This window comes from Hyaena hyaena, unplaced genomic scaffold (genome assembly GCF_003009895.1).
Source record: "Hyaena hyaena isolate Hyena2069 unplaced genomic scaffold, ASM300989v1 scaffold_46, whole genome shotgun sequence".
Classification (NCBI taxonomy): domain Eukaryota; kingdom Metazoa; phylum Chordata; class Mammalia; order Carnivora; family Hyaenidae; genus Hyaena; species Hyaena hyaena.
In genome coordinates, this window is record NW_024080678.1 from 2,825,391 (window position 1) to 2,846,936 (window position 21,546).

Sequence of the window (21,546 nt, forward strand, 5' to 3'; positions counted from 1 at the left end):
GGCATGGTAGATGGTGATAAGTGCTATGAGGAATAAAGACCAGAGAGACAGAGAATGTTCCTGGGAATGTGCCTATAGTCATCAGTAAGTGATCAGGGAAGGCCTTGCAAGAAGGTGACATTTAATAACAATCTGTAGGGAGTGGGGGAGTGAACCTTGCAGATTTCTGGGGAAAGAGCATTCCACAGAAAGCATACAGAAGTAGAAAGGCCTGAAGGTGGGAGAGTCTCAGGTTAATTGGAGGAAGAACAAGGAGGCTGCGTGACTGGAGCAGAGCCAGTGAGTGAGGGGAACAAGTGAGGGCTAAGGTCCAAGAGACCCCAGGCCTGTCTGCTGGCAGGCTCTGCAGCCATTATAAGGGTTGGGCTGCTTTTCAGTGTCTGATGATAAACCATTGGGAGGTTTTGAGCAGAGGGGTGACACGTTTAATGAAATCATTCTGCTAAAAGAAAGATGAGGGCCAAAATGGGAAGATCGGTCCAGAAATTACTGGAATAATCTAGGTGGGTGATGGTAGTAACTTGTACCTCAAAGCAAGGCAGTGGGGTTGTAGGAAACAGTCAGATTCTGGATATATTTTGAAGGCAGAGCCTTTAGGATTTGCCCAAGGATTGGACATGAGATATGAAAGGTTTTGACCTGAGCAACTGGAGTGATTAAGCTGCCAATAACTGAGGTGGGGAGCACTCTCAGGGGAGAGGGGTATCCAAGGGTTGATTTTGTGTCTTAAATGTGTGATTCCTGTTAGACATTGGAGTGGAGATGTCCAGTAGGTCATCAGATATGTTAGAAGGAATTCGGGGAGGCGTCAGGGCTAGAAATATAAATAGATGAGCCATTAGCATGCAGATTGTTTTAAGGCTCATTAGACTAGATGAGATCACTGAAGGAATGAGCAAAGGCAGAAGAAGAGAAAAGGTCAGAGAACTGCCCCCTGAGATGCTTTAATGTTACAAAGTCAGGAAGGTGGAATGTGGGAGGCCAAGCAAAGCAAGTGTCTGATTGAATAGTGTCCACTAAGACAAAAAACATGAGGACTAAAACACTGCCCAATTAATCTTCCCCAGAATACAATGTCTTATTTTTAACCAAGTGCTGTTCAAGCCTCCCTGGCCTTGGATGGAAACCATATTAGTTTGCATATCAGTCCCCGTGTACTGAGCAGATGGTTTGACTTCCATAGGAGTATCTTATTTCCAAGTCCTAACGTAGGATTCCTGACAGAAGGAAGAGCACATATCATGTGCAGAACACTAGACTTAAGAAAAGAATGGGGTCAAGTGACCTGAGTTATAGCCCTGGCTTACCCATTTGCATCTTGGGTGACCTTGAAACCACCTCTAGCTCTCTGCTTCTTCAAATGCAGTGTAGCGCATAATGAACAGAGAAGGCATGACCAGAGCACCACTGAGATGCTTTTTGTGTCCACTACTCAAAGCCAAAATTCAAAGACCCTTCCCTCTTTCTCAATCCAGGCTAGCTACATAGTTTACAAGGTCCCTTGTTCAAAACCCAGGGGAAAATGTGCCATCAAAGGTACTAAAATATAAAGTTGTCCTTTATTTCACGGTCTCTCTCAACTTGTTTTGTTTTTTTATTTTGCTATTTAATAGCATTCTTATTACAAAAAAATAATAAACAAAATTTTTTATCATTAACATGAATTTACCACTTGCTTTTAGATTGTGCAATGCCCACTTTATAGGAAAATATAAGAGCATTTAACTCACATGCAGAATCAACAAAATTCATATTTCATAGCCCACACATGTGTATTTCCTTCTTACCAGAATAGTGGAAAGGCAGTACAAAACCAACCATTGTTTTCCACTTCTCAATACGCATGCATTCTATGGGGTGCCTGGGTGGCTTAGTCGGTTAAGCGTCCGACTTTCGCTTAGGTCATGATCTCGCAGTTTGTGGGTTCGAGCCCCACGTCGGGCTCTGTGCTGACTGCCAGCTCAGAGCCTGGAGCCTGTTTCAGAGTCCATGACTCCCTCTCTCTCTGACCCTCCCCTGCTCATGCTGTCTCTCTCTCTCCTAGAAATAAATAAAACATTAAAAAATTTAAAAAAATAGGCATGCATTCTACCAACATTTTCTACTTTTGGTTTATTGATGTAGGGAAGGACTGGAAGAAGGTTCTATGGGTTGTCTTATCTTTCCCTTTTCTTCAGCACAAATTTTTGGCAAATAGGAAAGATGAGGAGAGGATCTCTTGGTTGTTTTTCTTAGGATATCATTGCCTTCTTTCTGCATTTGAGGCAAATGCTGGCTCAAACATCAAGTATAGCACTTCCTACTTACTCAGCTGTAGATGTTACACACTTAGCTTGTACTTGCTATGAGTGTCAGTGAACTCCCATGTGTCATGAGCCCACTGGGATTCCATTCTCGTGGGCCACCTAGGAGGCCATCTGTGAATGGAATGGCAAGGAACAGCAGAGGGCACACCCATTGCACATAGCTTCTTTGTTCATGAACATGCTCCATTATCACCACTTACTATATGCAAGCTCAAAGGTGAGATTATTAAGAACTTAAAGGTGGCAACAGCAGAGAATTAAACCAAGCAGGGGGCCCTTTTGAGTGTGGAGCTCTGTGCACCTGCCCAGGTCACACATCTAGGAAACCCACCCTACTGTCTCCCTCTGCAAACACCATCATGGCACTGATCACACTGCCCATGAGGCTTTTTTTTTTTTTTTTTTTTTTTTTTTTGTCCATCTTCCCCATTAGACTGCAAGACATTTGGCTCAGTTACAGTGCCAGTATCTAGCACAGTGCATGATGCATAGTAGGTATGCACCAAATGTTTGTGGGATGAATATTACTACAAGTCATTCTCTAATGCCCTAGCCCATGACCACTAGTGGATCTTTTCCTTGACAGTTCCCATCTCCTCTCATGTTATTCATTCAGCATATTTAGAAGCTCACAGTCTGGAGCGAGAATAGACACTGAACTAGAAAATCCATTCAGCCCTTAATGCAATTCAGTACCAAGCACAGTCCCTGGCACACAGCACATGTTCAATGAATATTTGTTATGAGAAAGACACAGTAAAGTCTAATGGAGAAGGGAGATGATTCAGCATTGAAATCCAGTGAGTTATATTACAGAAACTTACTGAAGGCACCATGGAGACACAAGGAAAAGACAGCTAACTCAGCCTCAGACTTCCAGAAAGGTTTCTCAGGAGAGGCATCTTCTAGAGGATAATGTACTCTGAAAAGAAAGGCCTTCCAAGCAGAGTGAGCAGCACATAAGAAGACCTCAAGAAATGTAAGAATGTGACTATCTTGGGCATTTGTATACCGTTGGAGCCGAGTGTGATGGGAGAGGCAGTGCGAGATGATGCTGGAGAGGGAGCTAATTAGGAGTCAGTATAGGCTATGGCAGTGGAACAGACACAGCACTCTATAAGAACAAAAGAATGAGCTGCTAATTTCTCAAAAGGGCAATGACAGTTGGACTCAGTCTGATGGGTGAGTAGGAGTTTGCCTGAGAGAAGAAGAGTATGAATAGCATCCTAAATGAGGAGAATGGCCTAGAGTAATAACAAAAGAGCCTTTTGTCTTTAAGAAATGGTAAGAATTCAATGTAGCTCAAGTGGAGAGGGTGCTGAGATGCATAATAAAATAACAGCTCACATTTATTGAACGTTTACTATGTGCCAGGCATTGTGCTAATGCTATTGAATTAACTCATTTCCTCTTAATGACAGTCTTATGAAGTGGGTATTTTTATTATCTCCATTTTACAGATGAGGAACTTGGAAGGTTAAGTAACTTGGTCAAGGCCCCATAGCTAGTTAAGTGGCATATCTGGAAGTCGAGCCCAGGTAGCACATGCTTCGAAGCACTCGATATACTCTTCCCATTTTTGCTTGGCAATAAAGTCAAAGTGGTCAAAGAGCTTTGGAGGAAAATGGTGAGTTCAGTCTGCGACATCCAAAGATGCTGAGAAGGCAGCTGTACATACATGTTTGTAGCTCAGAGAAGATGAACAGCTGTAGTGAAGATCTGGGAGTCACCAGCTAATTTTTAGGCACCGAAACCATGAACATGGATACGGGCCTAGGACAAAACCCTCTGCAACTTGGATGTTTGAGAGCCAGATGGGGAGCAAAGGATGCTGAAAAGGAGAAGCTAGAGAGGCAGGGAGGTAAAACAGAGGGGTGCTGCCTGGAAACCAGTGGGCACCAGCGTCACATGCTGCTAAGACAGCCAGTCAGTCGAGGACTGCAAAACGGCCTGTAGACTTTTAAAATGACCTCACAAGTGACCCTATGCAGGCCAGTTTCCTGAGACTGGTAGATAAGGGCAAAGGGACAATTGATAGATTTATAATGAAACTTAGTATGACTTCTCATTTTTCACTATTCATGGAAAAAAAATTCATCCTTTGTCACACTGCGTTTCCTGATTTGGGGTACAGGAAAATGCAGTCACTGCAGAAAGACGTCAGATGTAACCTGGCTGTGGGGTCTTTGGCAAGCCACTTGCTTCCCTTCTTGGGGCCTCAGTTTCCTCATCTATAGACAAAGGTATTGGAAGAGATATACTCTAAGGTTTTCTCCCAGGTCCAAAATTAGATTCTTCTCCATTCCAGATGGTTTTGGGGGATGCTGGTGTTGATAGGGAAGGTGAAACAGGACTCAGGCACAGGAAAAGAGAGCCCCCCCCCCCTTAACTGCTGTAGTCCCCTCATGGGGCTTGTTCCCTGTCAGTCTTATTTGCTCCCCAGTCCTCCAAGGTGGCTGTTGGAGCCAATGATGAGAAACACATGTTTCTGGGCAGCCTGGTGTTGCACAGTGCTGCCATGGGGAGGGCAAAAAAGAAAGGGGGAAAAAAAAGAGAAAGGAAGGAAAGAAAAGAGCTTTGGTATTCTCAGCCTCCACAGACAATTCCCCCATTGATGTGCTGTGAGTCACGGCGGGCCGCCAGGCCATCGTGGTTTCTGAATCACTTCCTCCAAGAGGGGCTCTCCACTTGTTCCCGGGCTGCCTTTGGCCAGGGCGGGAATGCAGTGGGCCCTTGGGAGCACCTCCGACTGCTTTCCTCTTTGCTAGAGCTCCAGCAGCAGAGGCAGAAGTGCCAGGAAGCAAGGATGGGGGCCTCAATGGAAGGTGGCAGAGAAGCAGGTTGAATCTGCTTGTTCCAATTGGTGGACCCTCTTACAGTGCTAAAACTCATGCCTTCCTCTCTGGGTAGAGATGGAAGTGAAGCAAAAACACACATTAAAGGCCACACTTTTCTCCAACAGGCACCAGACTCAGCCAGATCTAGATTTTCCATCTTCTCTACCTTGACTTTCTGGCTATGTGGACAAGGCTGACCCCTTTTGGGCAGAAGTAGATGTAAAGTTGATCCTGGCCATTCCCCCAACAACTCACATTAGGATATCTTGGACTGCATCTCTTGGTCTCCCATCCTTTTAATTTCCATTTTTGAGGACAAGGATATTAATGGCCCCAAATGCCCTCACTAAGGGTGATGGTAGTGAAGTGAGAGTCTGTTTTAAGTTCTTGCTTAGGATAAGCTTCATTCATTCAACAGAGGTTTGTCTTCATTCTGAGCCAGATTCTGTGTAAGCATCAAGTGTTCTTAGAGGAAATGGACCTGGTCCTAGCCATACGGAAGATAAAGACTGATAAGTCAGCAATCCAAATTCAATATGGCAGGTGCCCTGGTGGAGGGACCCAGAGGAGATCATCAAACACAAATTTAAGGATGGGGAAGCCCAGGGAAGACATCCAGAAAGATCTTCTGGATTGAATAAGGTGGCATTTGGTGTCATTTTCCTTTGTTCAGCAACCATGGCTCCCCGTCCCCCCAGGGGACTTTCCAGAAGGTCAATACTTTGAACACTGTAGATGAGACCTATGCTCAGTCCTTATAAGAGATGAAGTGATCTCTCTCCTCCACATCAATAGAGGGCACTGTTACCCAGTGGCGTTAGCTCTTTGGGAATTTACTAGAATGCCGCCATCTTGTGGGCTCACTGAGCCATGTTCATTTTACAACTCTACTGCTCCTGGGGCACTTATCAGAGATGGGTTGACCTGGAAGCAATACCCAGATGAAACAGGGTCTGGCATGGCTACTTATCTGATTGTAAGCAAGACCTTTTAAGAACTCCCTTTGTCCATATTTAGCTGGCTGGTCTCCCCTTAGGAAGGTGGTTTTGGATAAAAGCTTTTGTAGAAGAGACACCATATCTTAACCTTCTCTATTTCTCTCTTATCATCTACAACAAGATCAGGAAAGTAATAGGTGCTGGGCACATAGATGTTAAATGGAATAAATTACTGTGAACAATCATCCAGAATGATAGCAAGGGCTGTCTCTGTCTTGTACCACTGTGTACCTAGCACCTAGCACAGTGCCTGGCCCTACAAAAATATGTTGAACAAATGAGTGAAATCAGACACTTGAAAGTAAAGTTCCACAAACAGCAAACATTGTTTGCTAGAGGAGAATAGAGATACTGTCTACATTGTCTGATAGAACCTCCTTTTTCTTGGGTGCATCACAGAAAGATACAATGCTTTGACCAAGGTCACACAGCTAGTGTCAGAGCTGGGACTGGTGAGCATGTCAACTGACTTGCCACTATGGTTGCCTGGCAGGCTCAGCCCATTCTTACATGAGGAAGAAAGTAAAGCAGCACATATGTCTAGACCAGGCACTTGTCTAGAGTTATACCTGGTAGAAGAATTTTCCAGTGAGAATTCTTGAAATACTTTAAAAGGACTCATACTAGCCATGCTTCTGGGGGAATAAGGAATCCTAGTGTGCTGGATATAAAGGTACAAGATGTCTGGCAATCCAAGGAATATAGAAACAGCTAAAACACAGTCACTGGACACAGAAGGTGCCACAGCCATATGGGCCATGTGGGTCCCTTGCCTTCCAGGAGAGCTTGTGAAATAACATAACCCACACCCTGATAGTATGTGAACTTGGACTTCAAGGTAGGTGGTGGTCACCCAGATGGAAAGAGCATCCTAGCCCACACATAAGAGTAAAGAATATGGCTATCTCCCAACATACCCCCATGACCTAATTCTCTGAAGTTCACCCTCTGCCCAGTGCCACACTGATTTTTCACCCTGCTTAGACATTGGTGCCCCCCCCACTTGCCAATATTATAGAATCCAAATATCTTTGCCTTCCTTTATCATCTGGCCCCATTCCACCCCCCTAGACATATGTTTCCTCCCTAACTGCCTAGCCCTTAATGGCTTGATCACACTGTCGGTCTGTCTTGAGTGGATTCCAGTCCTAGACTCACCACTCATTATCACTGTGACCTTAAGGAAATCACTTAACTCTCTGTGTATCCATTTCCTTATCTGTAAAATGGAAATCCCAATAGCATCTGCCAGACTGGGTCATTGTGAGGACCAATTGAGTTCAGCATGTGAAGTCTCTAAATAGTGCCTAGCACATGTGTGTTGTCAGTAAGTATATGTTAGGAATAGTTACTACTACTACCACTAAATCCACCGCACTTCCTCATGGTCCCTATCCCTTTGCACATTCTACTCCCTGTGCCTGAAAGGTCTTTCCCTACCTTGTCCCTCAGATGAACAACATCTCATCCTTCAAGAACCAGCTCAATGGCCCCTTTGTTAGCCACAGATGAAGTTAACTTCACCCTCATCATTGTATACACCCTACTGCATGTTCATCAGAAATTCCATTGACACCTCGAAACTCCGATTGTTCACACGTGGTAATGGCGCCTGTGGATCATGATGCCTCATGGATCAGATGGGTAACTCCATAGTCATCCTACAGGCTGTGCAAATTACAAAGCCCTTGACAAAGCATGAGAGATATATGTTTCTGTAATTTCAGAACGGATGTCAGCTGCCCTGCTTCTGACCTGGCGGGGCAGGACCAGCCTGTCCCTCACTGCAGTGACCGAAGCCCCAGCTTCTAGCAGTGCCCTCTCCCTCTGCAGCTTCCTCTGCAGTCCTGCTCACCCACACCTGCTTCTCAGGCACTGGCAGCTCCTTGCCTACCTGTCCAGGAAGCCCAACACGCTCCTCACCCACCTCCCCACTCTGGTTTCTCCCAGCCTCTGGGAGCCACCCTGACTGCCCTTCTCTCTCCAGTAAGGCTCTGCCTTCACTTTAAAAAGTAAATCCGTGGCACCTGGGTGGCTCAGTCAGTTAAGCGTCCAACTTAGGCTCAGATCATGATCTCACAGTTTATGGGTTTGAGCCGCATATCAGGCTCTGCTGACAGCTCAGAGCGTGGAGCCTGCTTCAGATTCGATGTCTCCATCTCTTTCTGCCCCTCCCCTGCTCACATTTGCTCTCTCTCTCTCACTCTCTCTCTTGCTCTCTCTCTCTCAAAAATAAACATTAAAAAATTTTTAAATAAAAAGTAAATTCTATTGTGTTTACCATAATGATGAAAAGGTCCCCTCCTGGCTCGCCACTCTCTCTCCCTTTTTCCTCCCTTCTCCCCCGCAGCTTGCTTTAATGTCCTCAAATCCAATTCCTTCATGCACTCATCAAGCATTGTGTGAGGCACTTACTCTCTGCAAGGAATTGTGGGAGATTCAGCGATGAATAGATGCAAACACTGGACTTGGAGAGGGAAGGGGGTGGCAGACGTGTTGAGGGTCTGCACCTTGACAACACAATGTCAGATACTTAGGTTATTACCCTGAATTTGCACCCCTTGCGGTAGCTTCTATTATATAATCCCCACTTCACTGCGGACACAGCTGAGATTAGGGAATTTACCTGAAGTTAGTAAATTTTATCTCTGCCTACGCACTGGCAGAGAAAAAATTTTAAACCTGCATCATTTCCCTAAACCATACAGCAGATAGCACAGTAAGAGAGATGCATGTGATACACTGGTAAGTGGGATACAGAGCCCAATGATAAGCATTCTGAAGGCAGTGTCAGGCCAGATGCCGTCTTTGTCAACTGTCATCACACATGCCCAAGACTGCAGAATGTCTCCTGTGTTCTTTAATCCCAAACTTGCTGGGGTGAACTAAAGACCTGTCATGTGAGTTGTATGATGTCTCTCTGTTCCCTAAACCAGGCACCAGGAGACTGGGTGGCACAAAGAATGTTACAGCAAAAACTTACAAAGAATGCATTACTTGTGAGAGTTTCATCTTTATGTGCACTAACTCAGTGCAACAACCTGACGAAGTTAGTATTGTTGTTATCATCATTTCAGTGGTAAAGAAACAGGCACAGAGAATGAAGGAACATGCCTAAGATTACACAGCTAGAAGTGGCTGAGCTGGGATTTGAGCCCAGAGAGGCTGGCTTTGGAGTTTGGGATCTTAGTGACTTCACTGTACTGCCTCTTAATGATTTAAAATGCAAATACCCTATGGGCAAGGCACTTGCTGTGTGCTGGACACCGTGCTAGATGTGGGGTATACAGTGGCAAACAATTATGCATGCTCCTTGCCCTTAAAGTAGCCCAACTTCTGAAGGGGAAACTAGCTAGCTATAAACTGGCAACTTTAATATAGTTCTGCCAGTGTCCTGGATGCCAAGGGGTGCAAGGTTAGTAGTGGGCTCTAAATTCTGCCCAAGTTAGAATCTCTGTTCCTCCACTTCCCAGCTGTGTGATCTTGAGCATGTTAACAAACGTCTCTGTGTCTCTATAATGTCAGCATCTATAACTCAGAGCATCAGTTTTAGAAGGATTAAATGATATAATTTGGAGACATGGGTTACTCTAGTGTGACATACTGCTTAGGTCTGATTTCTGATTCCATCAATTCCTAGCTCTGTGACCTTGAGCACATTACTTCTCTGTGCCCCAGTTCCCTCACCTATAGAGTGGGAACAATAGTATCTACCTCACAGGGTCTACTATAGAATGAGTTAATACAAAACATGTAATCTGTGAGCACTCATTGTAAAATAACTGTCCACCCAGGTATCACCAAGTGTTACCACTAAATACACCCTGCTTCCTCATGCTTCCATCTCTTTGCACATGCTGTTCCCTATACTTGGAATGCCCATCCCCACCTTCTCTCTCAAATGGACAAAGGCTCATTCTTCAAGGTCCAGCTCAATGTCCCCCTGCGCTGCGTTTCATAGCCCTGCAGGGGAAGTTGATTACCTCACCTTTGTACATACACCTAGTTTCCACCACCCTCCCTTGTGGCTATCAAAGAGATGGGGCAAAATTCTGAGGAGTCTGCAACACTTTATTTTTTTTTTACTTCCACATTGAATTGTGTTGCTTAGGATAACAGAGGACTGTTGGTGGACTCTAAAGTTTAGTAATGAGCTTAAAAATTAGATGTCATATGAAGGAGTTGTCAGAAGCTGGCCCCAAATATTGTGCCTACCTATTACTGAATATGCAGTTTAATCCACATTTAATATTACCATTAGTCTACCATGTAATGTTATATTGGCTAATACTCTAAAGCATGTTGTTTTCTAACACAACTCATGTGTATTCTGGTTGGATGTATTTTGTTTGTTCCTGAGACCCTGAAGAAAGAATTAAAACAGGTATTTAGTAGGAACTGAGAGTCTTAAAATGAATCCTACATTCTTTCATATATTCATGCTTTTGCATCCATTCATTCACAAGGATTTTTTATTTATTATTTCTATAACACCAGGTGCTGTAAAGCACCTTTTCTGACCATTATATATCAGGCTGACAGGCTTTAGCTACACTCAGATGTACAAAGGAAATGTTCATTCTTTATTTTCTAGAATTTCCTAGGCATCCTCACCCCACAGATCATGGAAAAACTTAAGACTTGTCAATTAATAATATCTCTGCCTATTGTGGTTTCAATAGTCTCCTTTCAGTTTATGGGTTCAGTCTATCCCAGGTCTAACTCTCCAGCAGAGCTGGGCTAAGTGGTGTCTTTGGGATGACTAGATCCCTTTGGATAAATATTCAGTCTTCCAAATCTCCACCCTTCCCCCATTCTCATTCCCAAGATGTGCCTGGGTATATTGGGGCTTACTATTTCTTTGGGACAAGAAGTAGCAGGGGGAGAGAGGGTGGGGGTCTCCTGACCTCATAATGGTCTTTGGCTAGTCTGCACTGGGGAGGGAGGAGGGTTATGGGTCTGAATTTGGGCCATGTTTGGTTGTCAACTGTTGAGGAATGGTCAACCTGATTCTGTCCTGGGCATTTGTCTGCTGAGTGGCACTGGAGCATGACTCCTGGCCGATCTGTCCTCTGAGCACAGGCAAGGACTCCAGAGAGAACAGCCAGGTTCCCTTGCTGAGCAAGTCTCACCTTCTCTCATCGGTGCCGCCGACCCCACTGAGGTGTGCTTGGGTAAGACCAGTCTCTAGTTTGGCAGACTGAATGTGAGTGGCCCCTGGCTGAAGGGTCCCTTGGCCCTGGTGGCAGCAACCTTCCTCAGCAAGAGCCCCAGCTAGAATCTCCGCTAAGTTCTAAATCCCCCTCAGGTTCTTATGGAAGCCTCTGGTTCCTTCCCACATCACAGGAGAACTGAAGACCTCCAGAGTGCAGACCCAGGCTCTCTCAAGCTAAGGCTGACAGAGTGGGAGTGGTTGGGGATGGGGAGGATGCCTGTGAGGGGGTCTCTTCCCAGAAGTCCAAAAGAGAATCAGGCAGAAGCCTCCTACCTTCCTCATCAGCTTTCTCCTCAACCTAGAGGGGTCCTGTGAGATGGCACTTGAGCTCAGAGGTGATGTCGGCACGGAGCTTCTCACCAGCCCCTCCCTCTGCTTCTCTCTCTCCTTGTCCTCCACCCACAGTCCCTTGAGGTGGAGAAGGCCAACTTGATTCTTCTTCGTTTCTGGACGTCCACACGTCATGTCTTCCTCCCACAGGTATTTGCCCTTGTGGTTCAGCCCCAAAAGCAACCTATACACAAATTAACTACAATACGAGGTGGAAAGTGGTAAAAGTCAAGAGCGGTACTGGGAAGGGACAGGTACTGGGAAGTTCCAAGGGGTGGACCCCACCCCCAGCACAGAGAAGCAATCAGTCGAACGAGTAGATGAGGTCAGGGTAGACTAGGTCAGGGTCAGGCATTTGGATGGCATGTGGGGGACATGATGGGGACCAGGGGAAGATAAGGCTGGGGCCAGATCACAAGAGGCTTTGAATGTGGATCCCAGGAACTTGATTTGGGGGTCCCTTGAGGAGGTCACCATTGACAGACACATTTTCTCAACCAGGTATGACTGGAGCCAGGCTTTGAGAAGGTGAGACGGTGACAGAGTGAGTAGGATGGAGCTGAGACTAATAGCACAGTCCAGACCAAGCATAGGATGAGGGGAGTAGATGGTAAAGAGAGGTGAAGGATATGAAACAGACAGTAAGGGCTCTGGGCAACCAGGTGGGTCCAGGCTGCTCTTCACAGACTTACCTCATTGCTGTGACCAGTCTTATCTCTCAGGCATGGGCCTAGCAGGAGCCATCTGGGCAGTGTAGCCCCCAGTAAGTGTTCCAGGAGCTGGCATTAAAGCCAGGACAGAAAGGTCCTCTGCACAGTCCAGATAAGCAGTTTCTGGAAGAAGTCATGGGCAAGTTCAGGCAGGTACTGAAGGTTCAATGTCACTCGCTCACAGAAGACACCTATCTCTTACATTCCATGTGCCAGAAATCAAAGTTGGGCGTGGAGCACCTGGGTGACTCAGTCCGTTGAGCATATGACTCTCAATTTTGGCTCAGGTCATGATCTCATGATGGTGGGAGTTGAGCTCCACAGTGGGTAGTGGAAGCTGCTTGGGATTCTCTGTCTCTCTCTTTCTCTCTCCCTCAAAAACAAACAAACATACAAACATAAAGGGCAGGAAAGGAAGTAGGGAGGTGGAGACATACGTTTATTGAGCACTCCCTCTAATCTTCAGGTACTATTTGCAGATTAAAAAACTGAGGCTCAGATGTGTTGAGCAATTTTCTCAAGGTCAAAAAGCTAGCAAATGACAGTGTAAGATTGTGCACCCAAGTCTTTCTGACCAAATCCGCAGAGTATACTGTCTTCTCTAAAGCACACTTCTCACCTCCTGACCTCCAACTTTCTCCTCCTGCATCTCCTGATGGGAAGCTGTCTGCCGTGCAAGAGCAAACTAAAATTGTCTCCTACTGGAAGACCCCATAAAAGCACAGTATCAGCCTGCTCCCTGCAGACCCTGTGCCAGGATTTGGTTAGAAGTAGGGTCCCAATATTTGTGTCATAACCTGTTTTCTTACCTCCTCCTTACTTTTTTCTTACCTTGTTTTTTAAAGGAAAGAGGGAGAACATGTATGGGGCTTGGAAAAAAACAGTGGCGGGAAGGCAACTTGATAACTGATGATTTTCTGAGTGCTTCAGCCTGAAGGAAGCCAACAGCTGCAACATATTGGTTACATGGAAATCATTAAGTCATTCTGGGAAAGAATGACAAATGTGTGTGCCTGTGTATATATGGTAGACATGTGTTTACATATGGAGCAAGGCACCCACAGAGGGGATTGCTTCAATGCTCTCTCCAGGCCAAGAGAAGAAAAAAGAAATTCAATTAAAGCTCCATTGCAGGAGATGATTGTGAAAATCAAATTCTCATTCATTGTGAAGCTTGAACTTAAAACTTAGGGGGAAATCATCTATGCCTTGGCATCTAATCTGATAGGGACTCCCTTTCTCAAGAGGCAGCATGGTGGGGTAGAACCAGCCTGGACAGGGTGTGAGGAGCCCTTGGTTGTGACTTTTTTGTCACTAACTATGATGTGATGCTGAGGAAATTTCTCTTCCTGTTTGGGTCTCTGTTTCTCAAATATAAAGTGAGGGGGTTTGACAAGATTGTCTCTGATGTCACTTCCTGCTCTGACAGTCTGTCCAAATGTGCAATACATTTTTATAGCATAAGTTCTGAGATTAAGCTACTGCTTCTGAGAACAGAGCTGCCTCTCCTCCGCCACCCCCACCCAGATATGTGTTTCATTTAGTAAAACCAGATTTTTATATGAATCTTATTTGCCTAGTTGCATGTACCCATTTGCATACACAATTATGTTGTGCCCCAAAACTAACTCCCCAGGGTATAAGACGATTAAAGCAAAACAATTAGTTACTTCCAGCAAAGGGGCTTACATCCCAGACCTGGGTGCACAGAAAGGCTGAAGCATGTGATGACTCATGGGACAAAGAGCTAGCTTCTTCAGGCTTGGCTTCTGAACTAGTAGCACATGGCCCTGGAGGCATCTGAACCCACACGAGGTCTGTCCCTAGGCCATGGAAAGATCTGGCTATCTACGCTACTTTAAATGTGTGTTTTGGGGACTATGGGGAGGAGAGGATAGGAGCCAGTTGTTGGCCAGACCCAATTTGATCCCCTTGACCTTGAAGATACAATTTTTATCTCTGTCTTAAAGTAACTGGCAGAGGCTGGACTCAAACCAGTTCTCCTACATTCCAGTAAGTACACTCTTAACCATAACACTCTAATGCAGGATCTCTCAACCTTGGCATCATTTATATTCTAGACTAAATAACTCTTTGTTGTGGGGTGTTATGGGCTCAATGTTTGTGTTTCATATGTTTTAGATTCATATGTTGAAGCCCTAACCTCCAATATTATGGTATTTAGACATGGTATTTGAGATATCTTATGAGATAATTAGGTTTAGTTATATCAAGAGGTTGGGATTAGTAACCTTATAAGCGGAGGAAGAGAGAGATTTCTCTCTCTGTTCACACTCACACGTGGGAAAGGCCACATGAACACACAGCAAGAAGGCATCTATCTACAAAGCAAGAAGAAGGCTTTCACCAAGAACTGAATCTGCCAGCACCTTGATCTTGGACTTGCCAGACTGCAGAACTGTGAAAAATAATAGTCTGCTGCTTAAACCACCCAGTCTATGGTATTTTGTTATAGTAGCCACAACTGACCAGGACAGAGGACTGTCCTGTGCATTGTAGAGTGTTTAGAAGCATCCTTGGCATTTACCCATTAAATGCTGGTATCAATCTCCCCAGTAGTGACAACCAAAAATATATCTGGATATTGCTAAATATCTGCTGAAGGGGAAAGTTGTCTCAGGATGAGAACCACTTGTAATGTCAGCCCATGGTAGGAGGAGAAAATGGCAGCCACGAGGCCCCAGACAGCACCATGCTCAAATTCAAGTCTAAGGAATGAGTCCAGAGATGGACTTGGGTGTGGTATCAGTAGCAGTTAGGAAAGCATTGACCAGGTCTGGTACGGGCAGGCAGGTCCATAACTTCAGATATGAACAAACTAAGATATCCAGAGCATTTCCTTGTGATAAGGTATTAAGAATGACTGAGTTGATGGAGCAGCTGTCTGGCTCAGCATGCAGCTCTTGATCATGGGGTCATGAGTTCAAGTCACACATTGGGCACGGGGCTCCTTAAAACACACAATACACACACACAAAGAATGGTTGAGTTGGCATACATCTGTGCAGGCACTGTTCAAAGCCCTTTCATTCATTCACTAAGAACCATGTGTCAAAGGCCTGCACAGTTGCAAACACTGAACTGGCCTTGGGAAGCCAAGATAAATGAGCAGTGCCTTCCAGAAGCCTGCATTCTATAGAGAGAGAAAGGAATGTTAATAATAGCATTGGTAATAACAACCTTACTTAGATGTCAGATGAAGATCTCCTGATCCTTTAGGATCTAAGGAAAATTCCTTGGCCTCCCTGGGATTTTTGCTAATCTCTGGTGGGCTCATCTTCTCTAATACCCACAGTCTTTGGGACACTGGCAACCTCGGAGCCATCATCCCACAGCAGGTCAACTGTAACATCAAGTTCAGCAGCTTCTCCTGCTCCCACCACAAACAACAGTCTCTTCTACTGGGCGTGGTGTGTTTAACAGGTGCACTGATGACCTTAATTGGGTCCCAGGAAGGGGTCTCATCTCATGACACACAGTCTCCTTCCATCTTGTTGGTTTTCCTTGCCCTCCCATCCTCAACTCCCTCCAGTTCACCAAATCCCCGATTTCTTCTCATCTTGCTGTGAAGGGCATTCCCTGCCACCCATGAGGCCTTGGTTTCAGCTGACGCCAGCCCCTGAGGTGGTTCACCTTCCATCCCAACCACTCACTGAAGTATTTTCTCCCCAAAAACTTCCCTCCCTAAGGAGAGCTATGGAAGCAGCTGGTAGAAGGTAATAAGTAAATTCATATCAATGTAGTAGGACTTGGTATTAATAAGAATATTTTGGGAGCTCTCCCTAATGTTAGGCAATGAGCTAAGTGCTTGACATGCGTTATCTCATTTAATAATAGAATCAGATCATTACAAGGCTATGCAGTAAACACGCGGCATAGTAATTCAGACCCTACCCTCTAGCGTTCAAATCTCAGTCTCTCAACAGCTGCACGAGCTTCGGTTTTTCACTTCACTGCTCTGTTCCTTTTTCTTCTTCATTTGTAAAATGAGGATAAGAGGAATATCTCCTGTTCCTATTAGGGTTGTAGTGGAGCCTGAGATAGTAAACAAAGGTGTAAAGTGCTGAGAGCAGTGGACAGTGTCTGGCACTTAGTACGTGTTCTGTAAATGGCTGTGATTTAATCACTGAAGAATGAGAGAGGGATTTGGGACTGAGTCGGCCTATCACAGGGACAGATCTCATGGCAGAGGGACTAGGGAAGAGTTCTAAAGCATAAGCTAGAGCTTGCCCTCAGGAACATGTGATGCCCAGAATTTTATGAAATCAAGCCCTGCTGGCTGTGCCTTCTCGACCTGGTCAGCTTTCCCTCTTGGCTTTCCCCATCAATTTCTCATTCCCACAGGGCTCCGTGAGACACTTGGGAAAATATTTTCCAAAATAAATTTCAGTCATTATTTGACCCAAACCACCCCACTCTGCGACCCAGCCCTGTCTACTAATGTTACCACCCTGTCCCTATTTAGACTGAGGTTTTATAACCGCCCAGCCCTTCAGCATGGCTTCCCTGTCCTGCCACCTCCTGCCTGAGTCATCCTGTGATGTCACAGTCCTAGATTTATGATGTTGGCCAACGTGGTCTCAGGGATGACTATAGATGGGACCAGCCTTAGCCCAGGCTGTGAAACCAGTCACATTGTGTTCCACCTCTCACCATCCCAGTCTTCCATGATGTAGTGGAAAGAGCACATTCTGGGAGTCATGGTTGCCTCCAAATTCTGCTCTTTCCTCTGCACAACCGTGGACCAGGAGGGCTTTCTCCAAGCCTGTTTCCTCAGCTTTCTCCAAGTCTTAGTAAGTGCGGGTTTATGAGGATCAAATTAAACAACCAAGAAAAAGCTCCCATGCAGGTGCTTAGTAGGGGTCACCAACACCAACACAATTATCATGCATTAAAAGTCACCCCATGGACGTGTGGGTAGCTCAGTCAGTTAAGCATCTGACTCTTAATTTCAGCTTAAGTCATGATCTCAAGGTTGTGAGATCAAGCCCTGCATCAGGCTCAGCACTGGGGGTGCAGTCTACTTAAGATTCTTTCTCCCTCTCTCATTTCCTGTCCCCCACTAGCACATGCTCATTCATGCATGCACTTTCTCTCTCAAAAAATAAAAATTAATAGAAAATAAAAAATAAAAGCCACCCTCAAAACTCAGTGGCTAAAAAGCAACCATTAAGTGGAAATTAGCTGATGCAGACCAGGCCTAACAGGGTTTGGCTCCACAGGGAGTAGCAAGCTAGCCGGGCAGTCCTCAGCTGTCCTGTCTCCTAGACATAACTCCATCTAAGCACACAAGCGTATGTTACCCCACCATTTGCCTCATGCCAGCTAGTGTTCCATTGGCCAAAGCAAGTCACATGGCCATGCCCAAAATTAAGGGCAGGGGACGTGTACATCCTCCTATAGTGGAGGAAACTACAAAGGCACGGCAAAAGATATTGATACAGAGAGGGGTGAAGAATTCCTAACAACAATGCAATCACCTCACTGACAATATATGGTCAGGAAATATTAGTTTCCTTATTTCCCACTCTCTTCCACACCCAAAGCCTCTTTGTTTCACTGGGCGGGGGGGGGGGGGGGGGGGGGGCAGGGAACAAAACAGGTGAAGGAGACTGAACCATACAAGCATCCAGTTATAAAATAAGTCACACAGAAAAGTATAGCATAGGCAATATAGGCAACAGTATTGTAATCATGTTACGTGACTACACTTACTGTAGTAAATACTATGTAATGTATAGAATTGTCCAATCACTATGTTTCACACCCAAAACTAATACAACACTGTATGTCAACTATACTTCATTTTTAAAAAAAGATTTTAGGGGCACCTGGGTGGCTCAGTTGGTTAAGCTTCTGACTTTGGCTCAGGTCATGATCTCACAGCTCATGAGTTTGAGCCCCAGGTCAGGCTCTGTGCTAACAGTACAGAGCCTGGAGGCTGCTTTGGAGTCTGTGTCTCCCTCTCTCTCTCTGCTCCTTCCCTGCTCTCTCTCTCTCTCAAAAATAAATAAACATTTTTTAAAAAGGTTTAAAAAAACTCATCATGAGGAAAGAATGTAAAATTCGCACTCATCATGTAAGTAACCAATAAAGGCTGGATAGCACCTCAGTGTTTGAAGGTGCTTTTCCTTTTTAAAATTTTTAAATTTATTTTGAGAGAGATAGAGCACAAATAGGAGAGGGGAAGAGAGAGAGAGTGAGAGAGAGAATCCCAAGCAGACTCTGATGTGCCAGCCCAGAGCCCAACATGGGGCTCGAATCCATGAAGCCATGAGATCATGACCTGAGCCAAAACCAAGAGTCAGACGCCTAACCAACTAAGCCACCCAGGGCCCGCCCCAAAGGTGCATTTTTAACAACAACAACTAGAATCATAATTGCTCACCTTAGTACTTAGTGCAGCCAGCTCTGTGTTCCGTCTCTGCTCCGTGTGTATTATATCATTTGATCCTTGCAGTGACCCTATGGGGTAGTACATTCTATTTTATAGCTAAAGAAACCAAAGCCTTGAGAAGTTAATCAAACTTCCCAAGCTCATGCTCCAAAGAGGTTCTTACAAAGTTAAGTCTCAAGTGCATGTATGTTGCACCAATGCTATGTTCTTTCCATTATACCCTTGAGGGCAGAGTTCTGACTAGAGACAGCTTCTGGATGTTCCCAAACTTCAATCAACCTGTGAAATTTTTGCCATGTTTATTAACTTTCTATAACTATAAATCATGCAGTTATTGGTTCGTCTTTCAATCTGATCCATTTTAACTTAAATGTATTTTAAAAGAAAGTCTATATGACTACCATACGTGGAAAACCAAAGCCATAAACAAAAGAAGATAACCACAAAAAGGTTTACAAAAACAAAGCAACATTAGGAAATTCATGCTAGAGACCCTTGTCTCCTATGAGCTCCATGGGCAAGTAAGAAGTTGGCAGGTGTAGGAGGTGATAAAGGGCACCAAGCTGAGACTCTCTTTAATGGGATCTGAAAGCTAGACAGTTACTTTGAAAGGGAGCAACCCTCTCGTGATGTGTTCCAGTCTATTAGTTACTATATCCATGCATCACCGATATCCTTTCAGGGGCTACCAGGAACTCCAGCTCAGCTTCAGATGCCTGCAACCTTTAAGGAAGAGCCCTCAGCAGGTTCATAAAAAGACCACCAAGCAACCTTCTCAGGGGTCCTTTGAACCCTCTCCTGCTGACGTTGGATTTGGTCTCCATAGACCTGGAGAAGGGGCATTCTTGATGCTGTCTTCCAAAGGCAAAGGCCAGTTTCCTCATTACATTGAGAATAAGTGGAAGAGAGAAAACTCAGACAGACAAACCAGTGACCAGACCAGCTGCAAGCCTGTATCAGTCACAGGGCTATTCATACCTGAACTGATTCAAGTCCAGGAGGGGTCCACTTGGTTGCCCAGCCACACAAGGCAAGGACTTCAGGGAAGTTAGCCCTTGTCTTCCACCCTGATAGCTTCTTACTGTCTGTGCAGAACTATTCACCAAAAATCCCTCCCAAAAGCCCAGTAGGTCTCCACTCACACCACCTGCTCCACCTGAAATATCCACCATTAGGACGTCTCTGAAATAGAACCACAAAGGGAAAGGGACAGAGTTATGTGCTGTCCCCGTTTTCCCCCAGTATCCACCTCCATTCTTCACACCACATCTTTTTCCTCTAACTCTGCTCACAAAAGCAGTCCCATCAGAAGTGCCTCAACCTTTCACTCAAAGCCGGGAAAACTTTACCCAGAGTTTGCAGAGCCTGGGGGAGCCCTTCTCAAGGTCTTCCTGCTTTTGTAGCTCTGCATCTGCAACCGTCCTGGAGCACCTCTTATAATACATTGTGCTCTCTCTTTATTCATCTATTATCCCAAAACCATCTAGTGCATGGAAGTACTCGAGAAATGTTTAAAACTCAGATGTAAACCTTTGTTAAAACTGCCAACACTAAGCAAGCATGTGAGTAGGAGTCTTTTCTCCACCATCCCAGGATGACTCAGAGGTAAAGAAAGGGAACTGGATCTTTCTAGGGTTCAACTTATTTTCTGTTTTCTCTTTCAAGCCCTGGCATGGGCAAAACCCAGTCTATTTGGGGTTCCCTCCCGTTCTCCTAGAGTTGTGCCAAAGTTTGGAGCTACAATTAGTTCCAAGTATTGGGAGGGAATAGTCTATGTCAGTGTCATTGGTCCAACTGGAATCCACTGGGATGTCCTCACCTTGTGGTCCTGAGGTGACAGTCCACACAGTCTGAACCCAATCAATTCCATTCCTGTGGTCCCTTTTCAGGTCTCTCTGCTGCTTCTGTATCCCTCCTGGATGCACAGGAATCTTTCTGCTCTTCTAGATCTCTAATTAGGCACCAGAAATTCTGCTGGAGTCTCCATCCACGTAGACATTTCATGCAACCATCTCTTCTCTAGAGCCTTGCGGCCTCCCCAGCGATACCGTTCTGCCAGGAAAGAGTGTACAGCTCTCTCTGCACCTAAATCCCACAAAACGTCCTTGGGATTTGCCACCTGCCCCAGGGCCCGTGCTCTGGAAATAGGGTCCAGCTCCTTATTCTCTCCCCACAAAAATATCCACATTTATGGTTTTACCTCTTCACCTCACCTTTGCCCCAGATAGGTGGACTCTTTCTCATCTCAGAGGTGAAATTATTTGCTCTCACTCACCCTATTTCTCCAGAATCTACGGCCTACTATGCCAAGAGTGGTTTGGGTTTTCCTGAGGACTTAAGCTTTTGAAACTTAAAGGCCAGGAGACACTTCCTTTCCTCTGTTTTTTACCATCACATCCCTTTCCTGAGGCAGTGACCACAGAACAGACAAATGTCTCAAATCAGAGAGGATCTCAAGAGCAAAAGGACAAACCAGAGCAAAGGGAAAAAAAAAAAAAACAGTTAATCTTTCAGAACTATCATCCAGCCTCACAAACATTAAACAAACATGAAAGTGCATGTTACTTTTAGAGCAAATACTTTATAGCAGCCAAGTTTAAGACACAAGGAGGCATTTTTCTGCTTTTCCTAGACCCTTTGCTCTTTTTTGACTATTCCTTGGTTTTAGGAAGGATCCTGGGTCCCTTGTATTTGATGTTTAATTTCTTTTTTTTAATGTTTTTTTTTTTTTT

General features: G+C 45.0%; 1 protein-coding gene and 2 long non-coding RNA genes across 14 annotated transcripts in view; 2 read left to right on the top strand and 1 right to left on the bottom strand.

The window, feature by feature from the left end:
* LOC120230725 overlaps window positions 1-21,252 on the bottom strand; it is a 31,914-nt gene extending 10,662 nt beyond the window's left edge. The window contains exons 1-4 of one of the 11 annotated variants that reach the window (XR_005528134.1): window positions 20,634-21,252; window positions 19,793-19,996; window positions 18,806-18,882; window positions 11,630-12,519 (exon numbers count right to left, since the gene is read on the bottom strand). This is a non-coding gene — a long non-coding RNA (uncharacterized LOC120230725). The remainder of the gene's footprint in view (window positions 1-11,629; window positions 12,520-18,805; window positions 18,883-19,792; window positions 19,997-20,633) is intronic. The other 10 variants (XR_005528137.1, XR_005528135.1, XR_005528139.1 and 7 more) reach the window with 10 other exon arrangements.
* The window catches only part of SYN3 (synapsin III), a 432,592-nt gene that overhangs the window by 296,068 nt on the left and 114,978 nt on the right, over window positions 1-21,546 (top strand). The window lies entirely within an intron of this gene.
* LOC120230727 lies at window positions 9,106-13,532 on the top strand. Its single transcript, XR_005528145.1, has 2 exons — window positions 9,106-11,315; window positions 13,242-13,532. It is a non-coding gene; the product is annotated as an uncharacterized LOC120230727 (long non-coding RNA).